Genomic DNA, 20,866 nt, shown 5'->3' with positions numbered 1-20,866 from the left:
TATCTACTATAATTAATATCTCAATGAACACAAGACCAGTTTCCAAAATTTTGACAACAAAGATTTTTATAGATTCTGGGCCAGATTCAGAGACATGAGCGGATCTTTGTGCGGGCGTAGCGTATCTTATTTACGCCGCCGCCGCAACATAGAGAGACAAGTGCAGTATTCACAAAGCAACTTGCGTCCTAAGTTACGGCGGCGTAGCGTAAATTGGCCGGCGTAAGCCCGCCTAATTCAAATGTGGAAGAGGTGGGCGTGTTTTATGGTAATTACTCGTGACCCCACGTAAATGACGCTTCTTACGAACGGCGCATGCGCCGTCCGTGGACGTATCCCAGTGCGCATGCTCAAAATTACGCCGCAAATAGTCAATGCTTTAGACGTGAACGTAACTTACGCACAGCCCTATTCGCATACGACTTAAGCAAACGACGCAAAATTCTACGCTGGCCCGACGTCCATACTTAACATTGGCTAGGCCTCATATAGCCTGGGTCACTTTACGTCGGAAAAAGCCTTACGCGAACAACGTAAATCAATGCGCCGGGCGGACGTACGTTTCTGAATCGGTGTATCTAGCTCATTAGCATATTCTACACGTAAATCTATGGAAGCGCCCCTAGCGGCCAGCGTAAAATTGCACACAATTATACGCCGGCGTATGCAAGTTACGTCGGCGGAGGAAGCCTATTTTTTCAACGTATCTGGCTTTGAGAATTGGCCTAAAGATACAACGGCGCAGATTTGAAATTACAGCGGCGTATCTGGAGATACGCCGCCGTAAGTTGTTTATGAATCTGGGCCTATGTGTTTATCTCATTATGTGAAAGTAAGGTTAATAATATAACTTTTGATTACAAAATCTTCAGTTTTAATCAAATTGGTTGAATAAACCCCACAACAAAAACTGCTACTTCTAGTATTTTGTATGATCTCCATGATTTGTGAGGACAGCACCAACTCTTCTAGGCATGGAATGAACAAGTTGGCATTATATTGTCCCATCTATCTTTTTCCATTCTTCAAGAACAACCTCTTTTAGAGCCTGGATGTTGGATGGACAGTGACGCTCAACTTGTCTCTCCAGAATTCCCTATGGGTGTTCTCCGATTGGGTTCAGATCAGCAGAGCTACTTGGCCACTAAATCACTTTTCACCCTGTTCTTGAGGAATGCAACAGTGCCTTAAGATGTGTGTTTTGGATCATTGTCCCGTTGGAAAAGTGCACAACGACCAAGGGCACGGAGTGATGGTAGTATCTTCTCTTTCAATATAGAGCAGTACATCTGTGAATTTGTGATCTCATCATGGAAATGCAGCTCCCTAACACCAGCAGCATTCATGCAGCCCCACAGAAGGACACTGCCACCATCATGTTTCACAGTAGGCACCACGCATTTTTCTTTGTACTCCTCACCTTTGCGACGCCATACAGTTTTGAAGCCATCAGTTCCAAAAACATTTATCTTGGTCTCATCACTCCAGAGTACAGAGTCCCAGTAGTCTTCTTTTTCAGAATGGACCCTGGCAAGTTCTAGGCAGGCTTTTTTCTGCATGGGCTTAAGGAGAGGCTTCCTTTGTTGACGGCACCCATACATGACATTTTTCTGCAGTGTACACCGTATTGAGTCACGGGAAACAAACATCCCAGTTTGGTTTTCTACTTTTTTTTTACTAACTGCAATGAACTTGCATGGCGATTTTCTTCAACCCTTCTCATCAGAAGACGCTCCTGACGAGGTGATAACTTCCGTGTATGTCTCTGTGAGATGGTAGCAGTTACATATGTGTTAAATTTTTGTATCACTTTTGCTTCAGTATTCTGACTGATAAGTAAAGCTTTGCTGATCTTCTTGTAGCCTTCACCTTTCTTGTGTAAAGAAATTATTTTCTTTCTCGGACCTTGTGACATTTCTCTTCCATGTGGTGCCATTGCTGACAGCATGAAATGGGAAGGGGATTTCTTTGTTACGTAATGCCCTTCTATAAATAACTGATTTTGTTGTCTAAAATGTAGCTTTGCTCCTAACACTTTTATTGGGGTATTTTCATTTATTGAAAAAAGGAAGTTTAAGCTGCGCCTTTGACCCGGACTCAGTGTGAACAATAGCCCATATATTAATATATTGTTGTTATTCCTCAATAAGAGATTTGTTAGTGGGGAGAGTCTATGTCCTTCACATTATTGCATGGAGCTGTTACATGTGAGAAACTTCAATCGCCACCGTGAAACACTTCAATCTTCAGTGAGAGCCCACCACCATAATCTCAAGCCGCTTACCAGATACACTGAAATAGAAAGCAGTCGGCTATGACCTAGCCGCGGCCTTTGTGGAGACAACCCACTCCCTGGATACGGATCAGCCACTTGTTCCAGCACACGTAACGGTACACCACCATTCGATCATATATAGAAATAGCAGGACATAGTGTAATTCCACCAGGAAAGATTTATTAAAACCAATAAAGTATAAAAGAAGTACTCACATTGTTGTAGTACAAAACTAAAAAATTAGTTGCCGGCCGGCGAACATATGGAGCGGAGCCCTTCCTCCAGAACGCGATGATGTCACCGCACGTCCTCCCAGACGCGTTTCGTCATTGGACGTTGTCAATTTTCATTTATTGCAACATGGTCTTGAATGAATTTGTTAGGAAAAATACTTTTTAGTGAGTGCAAATTAACAAATCTTTGTTACAATCAATGGTCCCTTGTTTTTAACTCCTTTGTGAGTGACACTTTTATATGAATTATCTTTTTTAATAAAATAATGAGATTACTACGCTTAGAGGGCACTGCTTTTTTCTCTCTAATGGTCCGCATTTGTAGGAGTATTTTTTTTAGTATAGTGTCACATAGAAAATGTTGGTCCTGAAAGGGAAGGTATTCTGGCAAATCTGTTGGGGTGTACTCATTTATGCTGAGCACTGTATACTGTAGTTTCTTTGAAATCTTTTCAGCATGTGGCCAAAGTTTTGTGGACACCTGACCATTACACTGATATAAGCTTCCTGGACATCCAGTTCCAAAACCATGGCCATTAATATGGAGTTTTCCCTCCCCAAAAATGATACGCTCATATGCATAATTACTAAACCGCATGTTTTTTTTTCGATCCACTGTACCTTAGTAATCCTTTATGTTACTGGCCGCTTCCTGTATATGGATTCATCAGGTAGTGTGTGGGTATTCCGTCACTTCCATAATGCCGCAATGTCTCCTGGGAGCTTTTGTCATTGTTCCCTGGAGACATTGCGGTGGAGAAGCAAGTTCTTTCTAAATCCCGCGATAACTCGCGGCAGACCTCCCCAATGTCTCCTGGGAACAATGACAAAAGCTCCCAGGAGACATTGCGGAAGTGGAGGAAGTGACGGAATACCCGCACACTACCTGATGAATCCATATACAGGAAGGGGCCAGTAACATAAAGGATTACTAAGGTTCGCCTGCCCCTGACAGTGACTCGAGCTGGGCATCGCCGCTTAGTGAAGGATTGTCTCGGGCGGCTCGGCTGCTCTAGTTCTGCAAAGGGAACTGAGTTCCTGCTGTGAAAAAAGTGCAGGAACTCCGTTCCCGCAGGACTTGAGCCCTGTTCCCAGAAGATTTTGGAGTGTCTGTGTGAATTTAAACCCATTTGTGAGGTCAGTTACTCATGTTGAATGAGAAGATCTGGTTCACAATTCGTGTTCCAATTCATCCCAAAGGGTGTCCAGTAGGTTTGAGGTCGGGGATCTGTGCAGACCACTTGAGTTTCTCCACATAAAGTGGATAAAACCATGACTTAATTGAGCCGGCTTTGTAGACAGAGCGTGGTCATGGTTGAACAGAAAAAGGCCTCCAAACTGTTACCACAACGTTGGAAGGGAACAATTGTCTAAAATGCCTTTGTGTGCTGTGGTATCAATGGGATCTTTTACTGGAAACACTTGAACTTATTTGGAGGAGGTGGGGTACATACTTTTGGCCATCTAGGTAGACGTAATGGTCAGGTGTTGCCATACTTTTGTCCATATTTGGCCCAGTGAGACCCTAACCCAGGGAACATGCAGTAGGCACATACCGATTTCCTCATCTCAGAGATTTGACACATCCGCCCTTGCATAATGGATTGCTCGTATCTCCGTTCTCCATTGAAAGTCACATTAGTTGTATTATGGGACCTTTTTATCCTCCTATAATACTAGTGTTTAGTTTTAATTGGAGATTCAAGTTTGTGTCGATGAGATATCTTTGTGATCTGTGACTACAGAAAGCTTTGTTATTGAATTTTTATTTGAGCTGTAGTCTATTGGTGTATGTTACCTGCTCCTTATCTGTGTCTCTTGGTGGTTCCAGTTGCCTAATAAGTGGCTACCTGAATGTTGTCGTCCTTTTTGTTCTCCATAATATTAAATAACCATAAAATCCAGCAGGGAAGGTGGGAACCCCTATTTTTTTTTTTTTATGAATTCTTTATTTTTTCATAAGTTTCGTAACACAATTTCAGATAAACTTACATAGTCTTTTATGCTGGCCATACACTATATAAAAACAATCGTCCGAAAATCATTAGTGTAGACACTTTGTTCGTTTTTCGGCAAGTTAATGGGCACAAATCGTGACATTTTTGTGGGGAAAAAAACGAACGGCAAGTTTGGAAAACTTCTGCCGAACAAACGATAAATTGAAAGGTTAATGTGTTTCCCGTCCGAATTGTCTGCACTAGGTACATGTAAAAAAAAAACGAACCAAATGTTTTAATTTATATCCTCTGAACGATCTATCGGTCATTACATGATGGCACCATCGTTTGCGCTCATGGCCGAATGTTCGTTTTTCACAAATGGGTTTTGGCCGACTTTTCCGTATAGTGTATGGCCAGCATTTAGTTTCACATTTGTATTCCATACTGTTAATTATATACATTCTGTTACTTCCTAAGTTACTACTTGGCTTTTTATAAACTCCTTTTTCCCTTTCTTTCCCCACCCAACCCCCTCCCCAAAACTTGGGGAGAAAAACAAAAAAACCCATCCTCTACGGTGCCTCGCTCCTCCCCCCAGAACCCCTCATGATGGTCACAGCAGGTATTCAGAACTGGGAACTGAGCACAGGGTTGGTGGGAACCCCCTTTATAATGGGCACAGGAGGTATTCAGAACTGGGAACTGAGCACGGGGATGGTGGGAACCCCTCATAATGGGCACAGGAGGTATTCAGAACTGGGAACTGAGCACAAGGATGGTGGGAACCCCTCATAATGGGCACAGCAGGTATTCAGAACTGGGAACTGAGCACAAGGATGGTGGGAACCCCTCATAATGGGCACAGGAGGTATTCAGAACTGGGAACTGAGCACAGGGATGGTGGGAACCCCTCCATAATGAGCACAGGAGGTATTCAGAACTGGGAACTGAGCACAGGGTTGGTGGGAACCCCTCATAATGGGCACAGGAGGTATTCAGAACTGGGAACTGAGCACAGGGTTGGTGGGAACCCCTCATAATGGGCACAGGAGGTATTCAGAACTGGGAACTGAGCACAGGGATGGTGGGAACCCCTCATAATGGGCACAGGAGGTATTCAGAACTGGGAACTGAGCACAGGGTTGGTGGGAACCCCTCATAATGGGCACAGGAGGTATTCAGAACTGGGAACTGAGCACAGGGATGGTGGGAACCCCTCATAATGGGCACAGGAGGTATTCAGAACTGGGAACTGAGCACAGGGATGGTGGGAACCCCTCATAATGGGCACAGGAGGTATTCAGAACTGGGAACTGAGCACAGGGATGGTGGGAACCCCTCATAATGAGCACAGGAGGTATTCAGAACTGGGAACTGAGCACAGGGTTGGTGGGAACCCCTCATAATGGGCACAGGAGGTATTCAGAACTGGGAACTGAGCACAAGGATGGTGGGAACCCCTCATAATGGGCAAAGCAGGTGTGCAGAATCAGTAGCTCAAGCAGGAATGGTAGGAACCTCTCCTGGTCACAGCAAGTGTACAGAACCGGGAACTGAGCACAATGATCTTGAAGAGATGTGAGCAACCTTTCAGCGGGCTAATTCTCCTGCATCCACTAAAAAAAAATATTGGTTTTGGAACTTTCCCTTGAAGCAGTCACATCAGCTGCGGGTGCCGACATCGCAGGACTCCAGGATAGGTAAGTGTCCTAATATTAAAAGCCAGCAGCTGCTGGTTTTTAATTATTATTTGTATTGGGCGGATCACCGCTTTAATGTCCTGTGCCACTTTATTGTGTCCAAGGTTGGCACTCATTCACACAGGAGTATTTTGTTTGTGTCCACAGAAGCGTATAGCTTTGTGCAGGCAGCCTATGTTGGAAAGTGGAGACACAGGGGCTGTACGGACTTGCCCACACGTCTTTTTACAGGTGTGCAGAGATGGGTATGTGAATGCCCACACTCTCGCATTGTCTGCGTTCAGAGCTGTACACCTGTCCTTATGTATCTGTCAAACATGGATGTAAAGGTGTGTTATAATAACTTGTGGGACTGCAGAGCTTGAATGCTCATTTTCAGCAGTAAAGAGGGCACATGCAAAGCATGTGTGTTTCCCTGGCTCATGCACAGTGCTGGGATATGAACAGGGCCGCTTGAAGGAATTTGGGGGCCCCAAGCAAGAAGAAGGGGAGGGGGCGTTGCTGAGTTTCAAGTTGAGAAGCAGGGGGGGGGGGCGGGGGTAAGTTGACAAGTGTAAAAAAAAAAGATATTCTGCTATAAACCAGATAAGCAGGGGGGGGGGGGGCTGCTGCTGCCGCACGTCGGATAGTACTTCTTCTGACTGCCTCCCCCCCATGTTCTTTTTAACCCCCCCTCCCGCTGCATACAGCTGCTGCCCCCTCCCTGCATACAGCTGCTGCTGCCGAACGTCAGCTAGTACTTCTTCTGACTGCCTCCCCGGCTCCCCCCCCATGTTATTTTTACCCCCCCTTACCGCATACCGTGCTGCAGAAGATTCAGTTTGCTGTTTCCGGCCAGACTAAAAGGAAGTGAGCACTGAGTGTGTGCACTTCCTGTCAGTCCGGCCGGGAACAGGAAACTGAATCTCCTGTACCACGCGGTTACGGTTACGGTACCCGGCCGGACTGCAGGAGGAATTGGGAAAGGAGCTCGACCACGCTACAGGCTGCAGCATTTATAGGAAGCGGCGGCGGCGCTATGCTGGGGCCCCAGGCCAGCTCGGGGCCCCAAGCAGTTGCTTGTTTTGCCTGTCCTGTTCCGACGGGCCTGGATATGAAGAAAGAGAGAGTGTAGCGTGCATGCGCTGATTTTTCAAAAGAGAAGCATGGTGCTGTGATGCTGAGAAGGGGCGTCCAAAGTTCTGCAGTGTCTTGGAAGCTATTATGGACAAGGGAAGGTAAATGATATGGGAGTATATCAGGCAGATCTGTGGGGTGCTAGTAGAAGCCAACAGGTGTGCCAAGGACATTACACTGTATGTTGGAAACAATGTACAGTAAAACCTTGGTTTGAGAGTAACTTGGTTTGAGAGCATTTTGCAAGACAAGCTAAATGTTTTAATACATTTTGCCTTGATATACCAGCGATGTCTTGATATTAGAGTAGCGTCATGTCACTACTGAGTTTAAAAAAGAAGAGAGGAGCCTCTAATTGTAGCAATATGGTTACATTTAATGAAGGTACAACATTTAGCAACTTATTGCTACACTTAGAGGTGCCTCTCTTCTCTTTTATACTCTGTAAAAAATGCTTTGATATACAAGTGCTTTGGATTACAAGCGTGTTTCTGGAATGAATTCTGCTCACAATCCAAGGTTTTGCTGTACAGTGCTTTCTGATGTATTGGGCCCCAATTGTTTGCATGAGACGTTCTACTCATATGAGTTGCAAAAGATACAATTTTTGCAACATGTAGTGCCATCTAGTGGATAAATGTTTTACTGATGATCTGTATTTGTCATTGTAATGTAATGCCTATAAGCCACACACGTCAGCCTGTAAACACTAGTCTGAAGGGCATTGTGCTCAGCTGGTACTTGCAAAGCTTTCCGAAAGCTTCAAGAAGCCTTTTTAAAACTCTTAAAGCAGAGTTTACCTGGGGGTTGCCCAGACTGGATTTGCTATAATGGACAAGTATGTCCACATACAGTATTTGCATATTATGGTACATTTTACCTGTGGATGTGCTCTATTTCACCAAAAGGGGGTCCAGGCTGCCCATCTCTTCCATCTTCTTTGTCCGGTGTCTTCTCTCTGCAGCCATACTGATGTAAAAGCTGTACATGTGTGCAGAAGTTGCATTGTCTTGGCTCCCGAATCCATTCTTGGCATCATACAGCTGATGGGAGTAGGCCATGACTGTGCACTGTGCTTGACATGTCAGTCAGTATACAGAAATACAGATAAGGAAAATGTACTTGTTGTCAAGTAAAATATATTTTCTGCCAGAAAAGACTTGGGCTCCGTTTCCACTAGTGCGACTTGTCATGCGACTTTGGAAACAAAGTCGCATTACAAGTCACAGCCAAGTAATTTCAACTGTCCTATGAGACTGCATGACCCTTGACCCTCTGTGGACAGTGCTGATTGGCCCTGTGCTGATCACATGCACCTTCCAAAAAAAAAAAAAAAAAAATGTAATAAAAACTCTCTAGCAAAACATACCAAACTGAGCATGTGCAGTGTACCTCCACGTCTGTTCTATCAGGAGATAGATTAGGGACAGTGAAAGAAGGGGAGGATCAGAGAAGACAGGATCAAACAGCCTTTTTACATAATGCAGAGGAATAACCTTTTAGGTTCCACAGTGAGTATAACAAGCATGCTTTTCTGCATATACAGACTGATTTGGCTGTTGTGGGTTTAGTAACACTTTAAGGTCTTGTTAAAACTAGATTTAGTCTGTGAACAGTGATCCACCTTCAGATTGCTCTTCAGAGAACATTTGACAAGCAGTAAGGAGGCGTTGTTATACCCCCTCCTCCCCGCTGGCTTGAACCCCACAGTAGCACGTGGCATTGCACACAGTTGCAGAGTGCCTGCTAAGTCACCCCATTCAGCGTATCAGCGGCCGCGGCGGGACATTGCTGCGGCCGCTTATAGGCTGAGCGCACTGTGAGTCACCGACCCGCAGGAAGTGGAAGAGACCGGGACCGGAGAACGGGACGGCGATATCGGAACAACGGGGGATCGTAGGCAGGTAAGTGAAAGTTTATTTTGTATAGTTTTACAGCCCGGGCACAGCGGGGGTTAAAAGTTTTAGCTTGGAGAACTCCTTTAAAGTTTTTTTTTTTTTTTTTTCTTTATAAATAAAATAACAAACATGTTATACTTGCCTGCTCTGTGTAATGGTTTTACGCAGAGCAGCTCCAATCCTCTTCCTCCTCTTCTCAGCTCCCTTGCCGGCCCTTCTGGCTCCTCCTTCCTGCCGAGTGGCTCCAAAAGAAGCCACTTCCACTCATGTGTGCTCGCTCCAATAACACACACAGAACAGGGCTCGGTACCGCCACCTGCTCTCTCCTCACTGGATTTGATTGACCGCAGCAGAAGCCAATAGTTCTCACTGTTGTGTATGAGCCAGGGAGGAGGGGGGAGCTCTCTGGCGCATTGCTGGATCGAGTGGGGGCTCAGGTATGTATTAGGGGGGCTGCATTTTTTTCTTTTACATTCAAAAGTTTAATAGGTAGGAATGAAATTTAGATGTGTAATTTATGCTCCTAGAACACCTGATGGTGCTCCCTGCATGTTGGGCCTCTATGTAGTCAGATTGTGTAAAAGTCTCATACATGTGGTAGCACTATACTCAGGAGTAGCAGAATGTGTTTTGGGGTGTAATTGGAATTGTGTGTGTGTGTGTGTGTGTGAGAAATCGCTTGTTATGAACATTTTGTGTAAAAAATAAAATAAAATATTTCTTTATTTTCAAGAATTGAGGGAAAAAATTGCAACTTCAAAAAACTCACAATGCCTCTTACTAAATACATTGGACTGTCTACTTTCCAAAAAGGGGCCGTTTGGGGGGTATTGGTAATGTCCTATCATTTCAGGGCCTCAAGAATTGAGATGGGTGTCATTATACGGCGGCTGTTTGACGTTGAATACCGGGGTTATGGCAGCTCCGCTGCTTACCGGAGCCATCAGTAGCGGGGTCCTTTCCTCTGAGAGACATGGAGCTGAGTGAGGCAAATATGGGCCCCCAATCGGCTCCGTACCATTGGATGACGGAAGCGATGTCAAACGTCACTTCTGCCCAATCGTCTTAAAGGAGAATTTTTTATTTTTTCGCTTTTAAGTGTAAATGTAAGATCTGAGGTCTTCTTTTTGACCCCAGATCTCACATTAAAGAGGTCCTGTCATGCTTTTTTTCTATTATAAGGGATGTTTACATTGTTTTTTAAAAAGACAGTGTAAAAATAAACAGTAAAATAAATATAAAAAAATATGAAGCGCCCCGTCCTGCCGAGCTTGCACGTAAAAGCGAATGCATACGTACATCGCACCCATGTGAGATATCGCCATGATAGTTAGAGTGAGAGCAATAATTCTATCCATAGACCTCCTCTGTAACTCAAAACTGGTAACCTGAAGACATTTTTAAATGTTATCTATGGAAATTTCTAGGGGTCAAGTTTTTTTCGTCATTCCACGAGTCGGCGCAATTTTGAAGCATGGCATGTTAAGTATCAATTTTCTCGACATAACATTATCTTTCACAATCTTAAAAAAAAAAAAAAAAAAATTGGGTTAACTTTACTGTGTTTGATTTTTTAATTAAAAAAGTGTATTTTTTTCCAAAACAATTGCACTTGTTAGAACGCTGTGCAAATACGGTGTGACATAAAGTATTGCAACGACCGCCATTTTATTCTCTAGGGCAGGGGTCCTCAAACTACGGCCCGCGGGCCGCATGTGGCCCGCGGAGGACTTGTAACCGGCCCACCCGACCCGGACAGGCAACGCCGGTTAGACTGCAGGTTGTAACACAGCGATCCTGTTGTGTCACCGAGATGACAGTGTTAACAGTTAGGGCGCGCTGTGTTAAATGTCCCGCCCTCCTCCTCCTAGACCAGCTCGTGTGATAGAGCGAGTGTTCTGTCTATCACACGAGCTGGTCTAGGAGTAGGAGGGCGGGACATTTATCACAGCGCGCCCAAACTGTTACCAACACTGTGAGCTTCGTGACACAGCGGGACCGTCACAGCAGTTTGGCACAGTAAGGAGAAACGCTGTGAGGGGCTTACGATGGTGAGGGAGGGAGAGGGGGGCTTGCGATGGTGAGGGGGGCTGATGATGATGTAATGATGATGATGATGGTGGGGGGGGGGGGCTGATGATGATGTAAGGAGGATGATGATGATGATGGTGGGGGGGGGGCTGATGATGATGTAATGATGATGATGGTGGGGGGGGGGGGTGTTTGCAATGAGGGGCTGATGATGTAATGATGAAGGTGGGGGGGGCTTGCAATGGTGAGGGGGGGTTGCAATGAGGGCTGATGATGGTGAGGGGGGCTTGCAAAGGTGAGGGGGGGTTGCAATGAGGGGCTGATGATGTAATGATGATTGGGGGGGCTTGCAATGATCTCGATCGGCTTGCAATTAATGATTGTGAGGGGGGGGGGCTTGTAATGAGGGGCTTACAATGATGATGGCGAGGGGGGGCTTGCAATGAGGGGATGATGATGATGATGATGGTGGTGAGGTGGGGGGGGGCTTGCAATGATCAGGATCGGTTTGCTATTAATGATTGTGAGGGGGGGGGGGCTTGCAATGAGGGGCTTATAATGATTAAGGGGAGGGTTGCAATGATCATGAGGGGGGGGGCTTGCAATGATGGCTTGAAATGACGATGAGGGTGGGCTTGCAATGATGGCTTGAAATGACGATGAGGGTGGGCTTGCAATGATGGCTTGAAATGACGATGAGGGGGGGGCTTGCAATGATGGCTTGAAATGACAGTGAGGGTGGGCTCAAAATAACATATGTGCAGTGTGCATAGTAAATTGTTCATATTTTTATTATAGTCCGGCCCTCTAACGGTCTGAGGAACAGTGAACCGGCCCCCTGTTTAAAAAGTTTGAGGACCCCTGCTCTAGGGTGTCTGAAAAAATTATATATAATGTTTGGGGGTTCTAAGTAATTTAGCAAAAAAAATATTTTGCGCTGTCTTGCAGTCATGAGAACAACCACATCAGATAAACCCTGGAAGAAGTAATTGGTGAAAATTGACTGTGGCAGTTTTGTACTTTTTAGCTTCTCTTCCCCTCACCGTGCCGTCCTCTCCCTCCCTCTGTGTCTTTTTTTTCTCCTTCTCCCCCCTCTCCTTCTCCCCCCTCTCCTTCTCCCCCCTCTCCTTCTCCACCCTCTCCTTCTCCACCCTCCCCCTCTTCTCCCACCATGATATTTATATCTTTTATATACAGTGTGTTGGTTTTGGTTTCCTCCTGATGCTCCAGATACATTCACACAAAGGACTGGTAGGTTACTTAGCTTTTGACCAAGCTGACCCTAGCCACCTGCCGACCAGCGCACAACGATGTACGTCGCCACAATGGCTCGGGTGGGCATTGTGGGCGCGGGCCGTGTGCTCCATGACCCGGGCATTTGATGTTTGCCGGTGTCCCGCGATCGGGTTACAGTGAGGCAGAATGGGGAGATTTGTAAACAAGGCATTTCCCTGTTCTGCCCAGTGACAGGACAGTGATCTACTGCTCCCTGTGATCGAGAGCAGTGATCAGTCATGTCACGTGTAGCACAGCCCCCTTCCCACAGTTAGAATCACTCCCTAAGACACACTTAACCCCTTCAGCGCCCCCTGGTGTTTAACCCCTTCACTGCCAGTGTCATTTACACAGTAATCGGTGTATTTTTATAGCACTGAACGCTGTATAAATGACAAAGGTCACAAAATACCACCAGATGTGTCGCAGATCGCTGCCATTACTAATAAAAATAATAATAAAAATGCCATAAAACTATCCCCTGTTTTGTAGACACTACACTTTTGCGCAAACCAATCAATATGCGCAATTTTTTTATTTTTTTTATTTTTATTTAACCAAAATCATGTAGAATACATATCGGCCCAAACTGAGAAACAATATTAGTTTCTTTTTTTATATATTTTCTGGGGATATTTATTATAGCAAAAAGTAAAAAAATATTGCTTTTTTTTCCAAAATTGTCTTTTTTTTTTTTGTTTTTTTTTGTTTTATAGCTCATAAAATAAAAACTGCAGAGATGATCAAATACCAAGAAAGCTCTATTTGTGGGGAAAAAAAGGACGCCAATTTTGTTTGGGTACATCATCGCATGACCGCGCAATTGTCAGTTTAAGCGACGCAGTGCCGAATCGCAAGAATCGCAGTGCAATAAGTGCTCTGGTCAGGAAGGGCTGTAAATTCTTCCGGGGCTGAAATGGCTAGTCTGTATGAATACAATGTGGACCTTGGATTGTTGGCTCCTTTGGGGACAAGGAGTAATGTGAATGATCTACTGTACTTACTTTTGTAAATGATATGATACATGCAATCTGTAATAATCATCCTGCCTTTGTGTCAGGATCCTAGGATGGGAATCAATGTTACATTAATTGCTGTGCTTTGATACACCATGTCCTGGATATAGGCAAAGCTGTGAGCGCAGTACCCCGAAATTGCCTGTAGGTGGCAGTCTTGCTTTTTTTTGTTTTCAGTCCTTCATGTTTCAGTAGCAATCTGATTATTTGGCTGTGACTAATATTACCGTCTGATGAATTATATATTTCTGGTGGGATTTGCATTCCTATATTGGCTGAAGACATGGTGTTGAATGTTTTATTAACCATCCCAATGCAACTGTCAGCCTATTAAAGAGATCCAGTGGACCCTGTGCGGAGGAATAAGCCAGATTTCGTCAAATTGTCTTGCAGGCTGTTTATTATTTTTGCCTTTTTTTTTTATCCATGACAGGTTTTATTTTAAGCTTCAATCTGCAGCCATTTAAAAATTAACAGCAGATTAGAATTCAGTATTTGGGAACACGGGTTGTTCCATTGTTAATGAATCGTCTTTTCAAGGTAAATGTATGTGCAGCTAATTAGGGGGATTATTATTTTGCTCTCTGCGCTCCGGTGATAATGGTGTAATCTTCAGTGCCGTGTATTATGGCATGTTCTGGGTCAGACCTCTGTGTTCTCCGGTAAAGTGTGTAACCAGGGGGAAAATATATATGTAGACGCAGAGATTTATTTTTAATTATAGGAAACTTTAAGGTTAAACTTCATGCAAAAAAAAAAGCAAAGTTCTGTACTGGTTTGTATTCGTTCCAGAGATGGTGTGTGTGTGTGTGTGTGTGTGTGTGTGTGTGTGTTTTTTTTTATATCTATACACATACACGCAAGCGCACACATGCACATATAAAAACGTATCCAACATAACCAAACACATTTTCTATATGTGTATACTTATTTTTATTTTATATATACATACATACATACTAAAAATATATTTTTTTAATACACACACACATATTATATATTCAATGTGTGTGTGTGTGTATAAAAAAAATATATATTTTTATTATGTGTGTGTGTGTGTGTGTGTGTGTGTGTGTGTGTGTGTATATATGTGTGTATATATATATATATATATATATATATATATATATATATATATATATATATATATATATATATATATATATATATATATATATAAAAAATGTGTGAGTATAAAAAAATATATAAAATAAAAATTAGTAGTGCACTGGAATGACATTTCTGAACCAAAAATTCAGGATCCACTTGGCCGAAAACTGAAATGGACAGTTTGAAATAAATATATATATATATATATATATTTTTTTTTTTGTTCTACTTTTTAATTAATATAGAAGTGCGTGTTAAAACACACAAAATATATATATATAATATATATATATATATATATATATATATATATATATATATATATATATATATATATATATATATATATATATATTTCAAACTGTCCATTTCAGTTTTCGGCCAAGTGGATCCTGAATTTTTGGTTCAGAAATGTCATTCCAGTGCACTACTAATTTTTATTTTATATATTTTTTTTATACACACACATTTTTATATAATATATATATATATATATATATATATATATATATATATATTATATAATATAATATATTTATTTTTTTCTAAATATAGAAGTGCGTGTTAAAACACACAAAATATATATATATATATATATATATATATATATATATATATATATATATATATATATATATATATATATTGTGTGTTTTAACACGCACTTCTATATTAATTAAAAAGTAGAACAAAAAAAAAAAATATATATATAATATATATATATATATATATATATATATATATATAATATATATATTTTTTGTTCTACTTTTTAATTAATATGACATTTATTTTGGCTACTATTGGCACCTTTCACACTGAACAGTTTATTTTTTTTAAGGGTTTTTGCATTAAAAAATGTGCAAAAAAAACCTTGAAAAATGCATCCTTATATGTATGTTTTCACACTGGTCTATTGCGCTTCCATTGCGGTATTAAAAACCCTGCTTTCCACATTTTTGGTGCATATTTGATCAGTAAAAAAAAAAAAAAAAAAAACGCACTACCCTATTGAAATGCATTGAAAACACTGTAAAAATGTATCGCATTCACAACCGTGTTGCATTTTTTTTATGCAGCTTTTGAGTCACGTGACCTATGAAAATATGCATCGTAGAGCGCGGTAAAATCGTGTAGACACAGCCTCTGGGTGGAGACCAAACCTGTTTTTTTAAGCCTGCCAGGCCCTTAGTGTCATGCTTGCGATAGTGTTTGCAGCATGTGCTCCAAGCTCCCTGTTTACCTGCCTTGTACCTTGATCTTTACCTCTGTCTGGTCACCATCCTGCCAGCTAGTTTTGATTTCATTGTTATCAACCTTGAATTGGACTTTGGACCACTCTCTAGCCTGCCCTGAATCCAGGCTGCCTTAAGACCATTTTGCCTGTCTGCCAACCGCAAGTACCTGTTTGCTTAGCTCGTGCCTGCCCTAGCATACTGGCCAGGCATTGTGTATAAGACCTGGGGGCAACCAAGTACCGGTAGGCCTGCTTGCCTGATGAGAAATGGATGAAGATCACAGAGCCAGCAATAGTGCCTGACCACCTACACTTATGCCACGTACACACGATCGGTTCATCCGATGAAAACGGACCGATGGATTTTTTCATCAGTTATCCGATGAAGCTGGCTTTCATCAGTCTTGCCTACACACCATCAGTTAAAAAAACGATCGTGTCAAAACGCGGTGACATAAAACACAACGACGTGCTGAGAAAAATGAAGTTCAATGCTTCCGAGCATGCATAGACTTAATTCTTGATTCGGTTTTTTAACCACTTGCCGACCGCCGCATGTATATGTACGTCCACAGAATGGCACGTACAGGCATATGGGCGTACATGTTTGTCCCCGCCTTTTCCGTGGGTCCGATCGGGACCCCCCCCCCGCTACATGCGGCGGTCGGATACCCACGGGGAGCGATCCGGGACGAGGGCGCCCCCTCGCGATCGCTCCCCAGAGCTGAAGAACGGGGAGAGCCGTGTGTAAACACAGCTTCACTGTGGCGGCTGCATCGATCGAGTAATCCCTTTTATAGGGAGACTCGATCGATGACGTCAGACTTACAGCCACACCCCCCTACAGTTGTAAACGCACACTAGGTGAACCCCAACTCCTACAGCGCCCCCTGTGGTTAACTCCCAAACTGCAACTGTCATTTTCACAATAAACAATGCAATTTAAATGCATTTTTTGCTGTGAAAATGACAATGGTTCCAAAAATGTGTCAAAATTGTCCGAAGTGTCCGCCATGATGCCACAGTCACGAAAAAAAACGCTGATCGCCGCCATTAGTAGTAAAAAAATAAAAAATAAATAAAACTATGCTCTATTTTGTAAACGCTATAAATTTTGCGCAAACCAATCGATACACGCTTATTGCGATTTTTTTTTTTTTTTACCAAAAATAGAAGAATACGTATCGGCCTAAACTGAGGGAAACATTTTTTTTTATATATGTTTTTGGGGGATATTTATTATAGCAAAAAGGTAAAAAATATTGCATTTTTTTCAAAATTGTCGCTCTATTTTTGTTTATAGCGCAAAAAATAAAAACTGCAGAGGTGATCAAATACCACCAAAAGAAAGCTCTATTTGTGGGGAAAAAAGGGCGCCAATTTTATTTGGGAGCCACATCGCACGACCGCGCAATTGTCCGTTAAAGCGACGCAGTGCAGAATTGTAAAAACGCCTTTGGGCATTTAGCAGCATATTGGTCCGGGGCTTAAGTGGTTAACCATCAGATAATTTTAAAACAGGTTCTAAGTTTTTTCACCGATGGGGGGGGGGAAAAAAAACAATGGGGCCCACACACGATCGGTTCGTCCGATGAAAACGGTCCATCGGACCGTTTTCATCAGACGCACCGATCGTGTGTACGCGGCATAAGAGTCAGGGTAACAGTTCTGAAATCTCCATAATAACACCCAATAGTTCTCCCACAAAACATTGGGTGTGTTATTTTGGAGATTACAAGACTCGACGCAAGTACGTTGGATACATTAATTGCTCGACACATCGATATGGAACAAAGTGGACAAGTATCTGTTGTCCTGGAGGAACCTTATTGAAAAAGAAATGTCTGTGCGGGTGAGCCCGGGAGCTGGACTGCTGCTGCACACAAGATATACTCTGGACACTGAGCTAGCAGAACTCGGAGAAGGAGATTGCGGCGATATTTAACTTCAGGCATTTCCTGAGGACACGCCATCGAAAATAAAAATAACTTAAACTAGAATTCCATGTTTAATTTCACATTTAATTAGTACATTTGGGTCAAGCTTGTGCAAAAACACAATTTCCATTATGGAATGATACAGCCGTCATGTGCACTATAAAGCATTGAGGTAGAAGTAGATACAGTAAGCAGCAGTGTTCCAGCATCAGTAAAGGCGACTTCTTGTCTGCTGACAGAATTAAAGAGAGTCAGGCCGAGTGCTTCTCTGTCATTCAGGATAAGACTTGTATTTTTATCAATGAATACAAGGCTGCCTTTGATTGGCTAGGTGGATATTGTGGCGTAATCTAGCCATCTCTGTGGTAGCAATCGCATCACAGAACGTTGATGTTGATATTGTTGTAAAAGGACCCACACAGCTTTTTTGTGCGAAAATAATTAAATCCACGTTTATTAAAAGAGAAGCGTGGGAATTAAAATGAACACAGAAAAATGAGCGATCAAAGACTGCAGATCGCTGAGTACTTGGGTCCACTCTGAGCAGGGAATGCTCAGACTTAGTCACTGCTCAATGCTCTGCCCCTGTGGAGGGAGTTGGAGCGTATGGCTAAGACTCTCAGTGATGCGCTGAGAGGGTGAGCCAGCGGCCGGTCAGGCCTCTTGGCAGATCCCCACATTATTGTCAGGATCCCTGCTGAGCCTGGACCGGCTCTATGATGTCAGCTGACAGTGGGCTTTAGACAGGAGTGCAGAAGTAAGTACACTCCTGTGACCAACAGTAGAAGTATAGCCAAAAGAGATTTGGGCACACTTCTCCTTTAAATATACATATGTGGCACTTTTATCAGTAAGGGTCCTTTCACATGGGCTTTGCGCCTGGTGAACCCTGTTTTGCTCAGCGGGGAATCGCTCCGCTGATCCCCACTGAACAGGCGGATGACGGGTCCATCTATGCTTACTGTGCTCAGAAGGACCTGTCGGAGCTCCGCTGTCCTCTATGGGAGATTGGATGAAAACGGACCGCCTGTCCATTTTCATCTGATCCGATCCTCCAGACGGATGGAACATAGGGCTTCCATCCCATCCATCTTGATTTCACAGACAGGATCGGATCGGATATCGGCGGATGTCAGCGGACATGTCATCGCTGACATCCACCACTCCAAGTGAATGGAGCATCTGATCAGGTCCGCCTAATCTGACAGGCGGACCTGATCGGAGCGCATTTGTGAAAGGGGCCTAATGAGGAAAGTGCTAGATTGTCTGTTTACATTTTAAGTATATATTTATAACATTTTTACTATTTAGGCCACGTTTACATCTCATGATTTGGGATCGTGGGCAGAATCACTGCGATTGTGCCCGCAATCGCAAATCGCTCTGCTAATGTATAATGTAGATTTCTAGCAAACAATATTGATTTTAACTTAAGAAACAAGTGTCAGAAAAAGATTTAGACTTTAAGTGGTTAAACTTCCTGAATTTATACACCGAAGTTTGATCTAAAAAGTTGGTTACAATGTTTCATGTTGTTAACTTGGCAGACTGTCCTATTTTTTTTTTTTTGTTCTTTCCACACACAGAAGTTTATCTCTTTAATCTAAGGAGGAAGCATTAGTTACAATGTTTCCTGTTAAAAATTTGGCAGACTGCCCGGATATTTTCTTTTGACAGCTGATAAGTCTCTCCACTTGTTATATGAAAGAATCAGCAAACTTGGAGATCATCAGAGGGGTGAATCGAGATCACAATTTTTTAACGATTAATTGTACAGCTCTACTAGTGTGTACTATGCTTAAGGCCCCTTTCACATGGGGTGGACATCATTATGATCAATAGAGGATCCAATCGGATTAGAGCGGGCGGTTGACAGGTCCGTGTCTGCTCAGTTTATGCAGAGTGAACACAGACAGAGACCGCTCTGTTCTATGGACCGACAGTTGTAAACTGACTCCACTGTCCATCTACTCCGGACTGCCCTATGTACTGCCTAGTTGAAGGGAGGTCAATCTCCTTTGTTTTATTTTTTATTAGTGGATCGTGTAGGACAGGGGTCCTCAAACTACGGCCCGCGGGCCGCATGTGGCCCGCGGAGGACTTGTAACCGGCCCACCCGACCCTGACAGGCAACGCCGGTTAGACTGCAGGTTGTAACACAGCGATCCTGTTGTGTCACGGAGATGACAGTGTTAACAGTTCGGGCGCGCTGTGTTAAATGTCCCGCCCTCCTCCTCCTAGACCAGCTCGTGTGATAGAGCCAGTGTTCTGTCTATCACACGAGCTGGTCTAGGAGGAGGAGGGCGGGACATTTATCACAGCACGCCAGAACTGTTACCAACACTGTGAGCTTCGTGACACAGCGGGACCGTCACAGCAGTTTGGCACAGTAAGGAGAAACGCTGTGAGGGGCTTACGATGGTGAGGGAGGGGGAGGGGGGCTTGCGATGGTGAGGGGGGCTGATGATGATGTAATGATGGTGGGGGGGCTGATGATGATGTAAGGAGGATGATGATGGTGGGGGGGGCTGATGATGATGTAATGATGATGATGATGGTGGGGGGGGGGGTGTTTGCAATGAGGGGCTGATGATGTAATGATGAAGGTGGGGGGGGCTTGCAATGGTGAGGGGGGGTTGCAATGAGGGCTGATGATGGTGAGGGGGGCTTGCAAAGGTGAGGGGGGGGTTGCAATGAGGGGCTGATGATGTAATGATGATTGGGGGGGCTTGCAATGATCTCGATCGGCTTGCAATTAATGATTGTGAGGGGGGGGCTTGTAATGAGGGGCTTACAATGATGATGGCGAGGGGGGGCTTGCAATGAGGGGATGATGATGATGATGTAATGATGATGGTGAGGTGGGGGGGGCTTGCAATGATCAGGATCGGTTTGCTATTAATGATTGTGAGGGGGGGGGGCTTGCAATGAGGGGCTTATAATGATTAAGGGGAGGGTTGCAATGATCGTGAGGGGGGGGGCTTGAAATGATGGCTTGAATTTGAAATGGTGGTGAGGGGGGGGCTTGCAATGATGGCTTGAAATGACGATGAGGGTAGGCTCAAAATAACATATGTGCAGTGTGCATAGGAAATTGT

The 20,866-nt window shown here is 43.5% G+C and overlaps 1 protein-coding gene across 7 annotated transcripts in view; it reads left to right on the top strand.

Moving 5' to 3' along the window:
* Nucleotides 1-20,866, top strand: part of VTI1A (vesicle transport through interaction with t-SNAREs 1A) — a 561,716-nt gene that overhangs the window by 9,698 nt on the left and 531,152 nt on the right. The gene's annotated exons all lie outside the window — the stretch shown is intronic.

The sequence above is a fragment of the Rana temporaria genome, chromosome 8 (genome assembly GCF_905171775.1).
Source record: "Rana temporaria chromosome 8, aRanTem1.1, whole genome shotgun sequence".
NCBI lineage: Eukaryota > Metazoa > Chordata > Amphibia > Anura > Ranidae > Rana > Rana temporaria.
The sequence above is the reverse complement of the archived record's forward strand: the minus strand, read 5'-3'. Positions and strand labels throughout refer to the sequence as shown.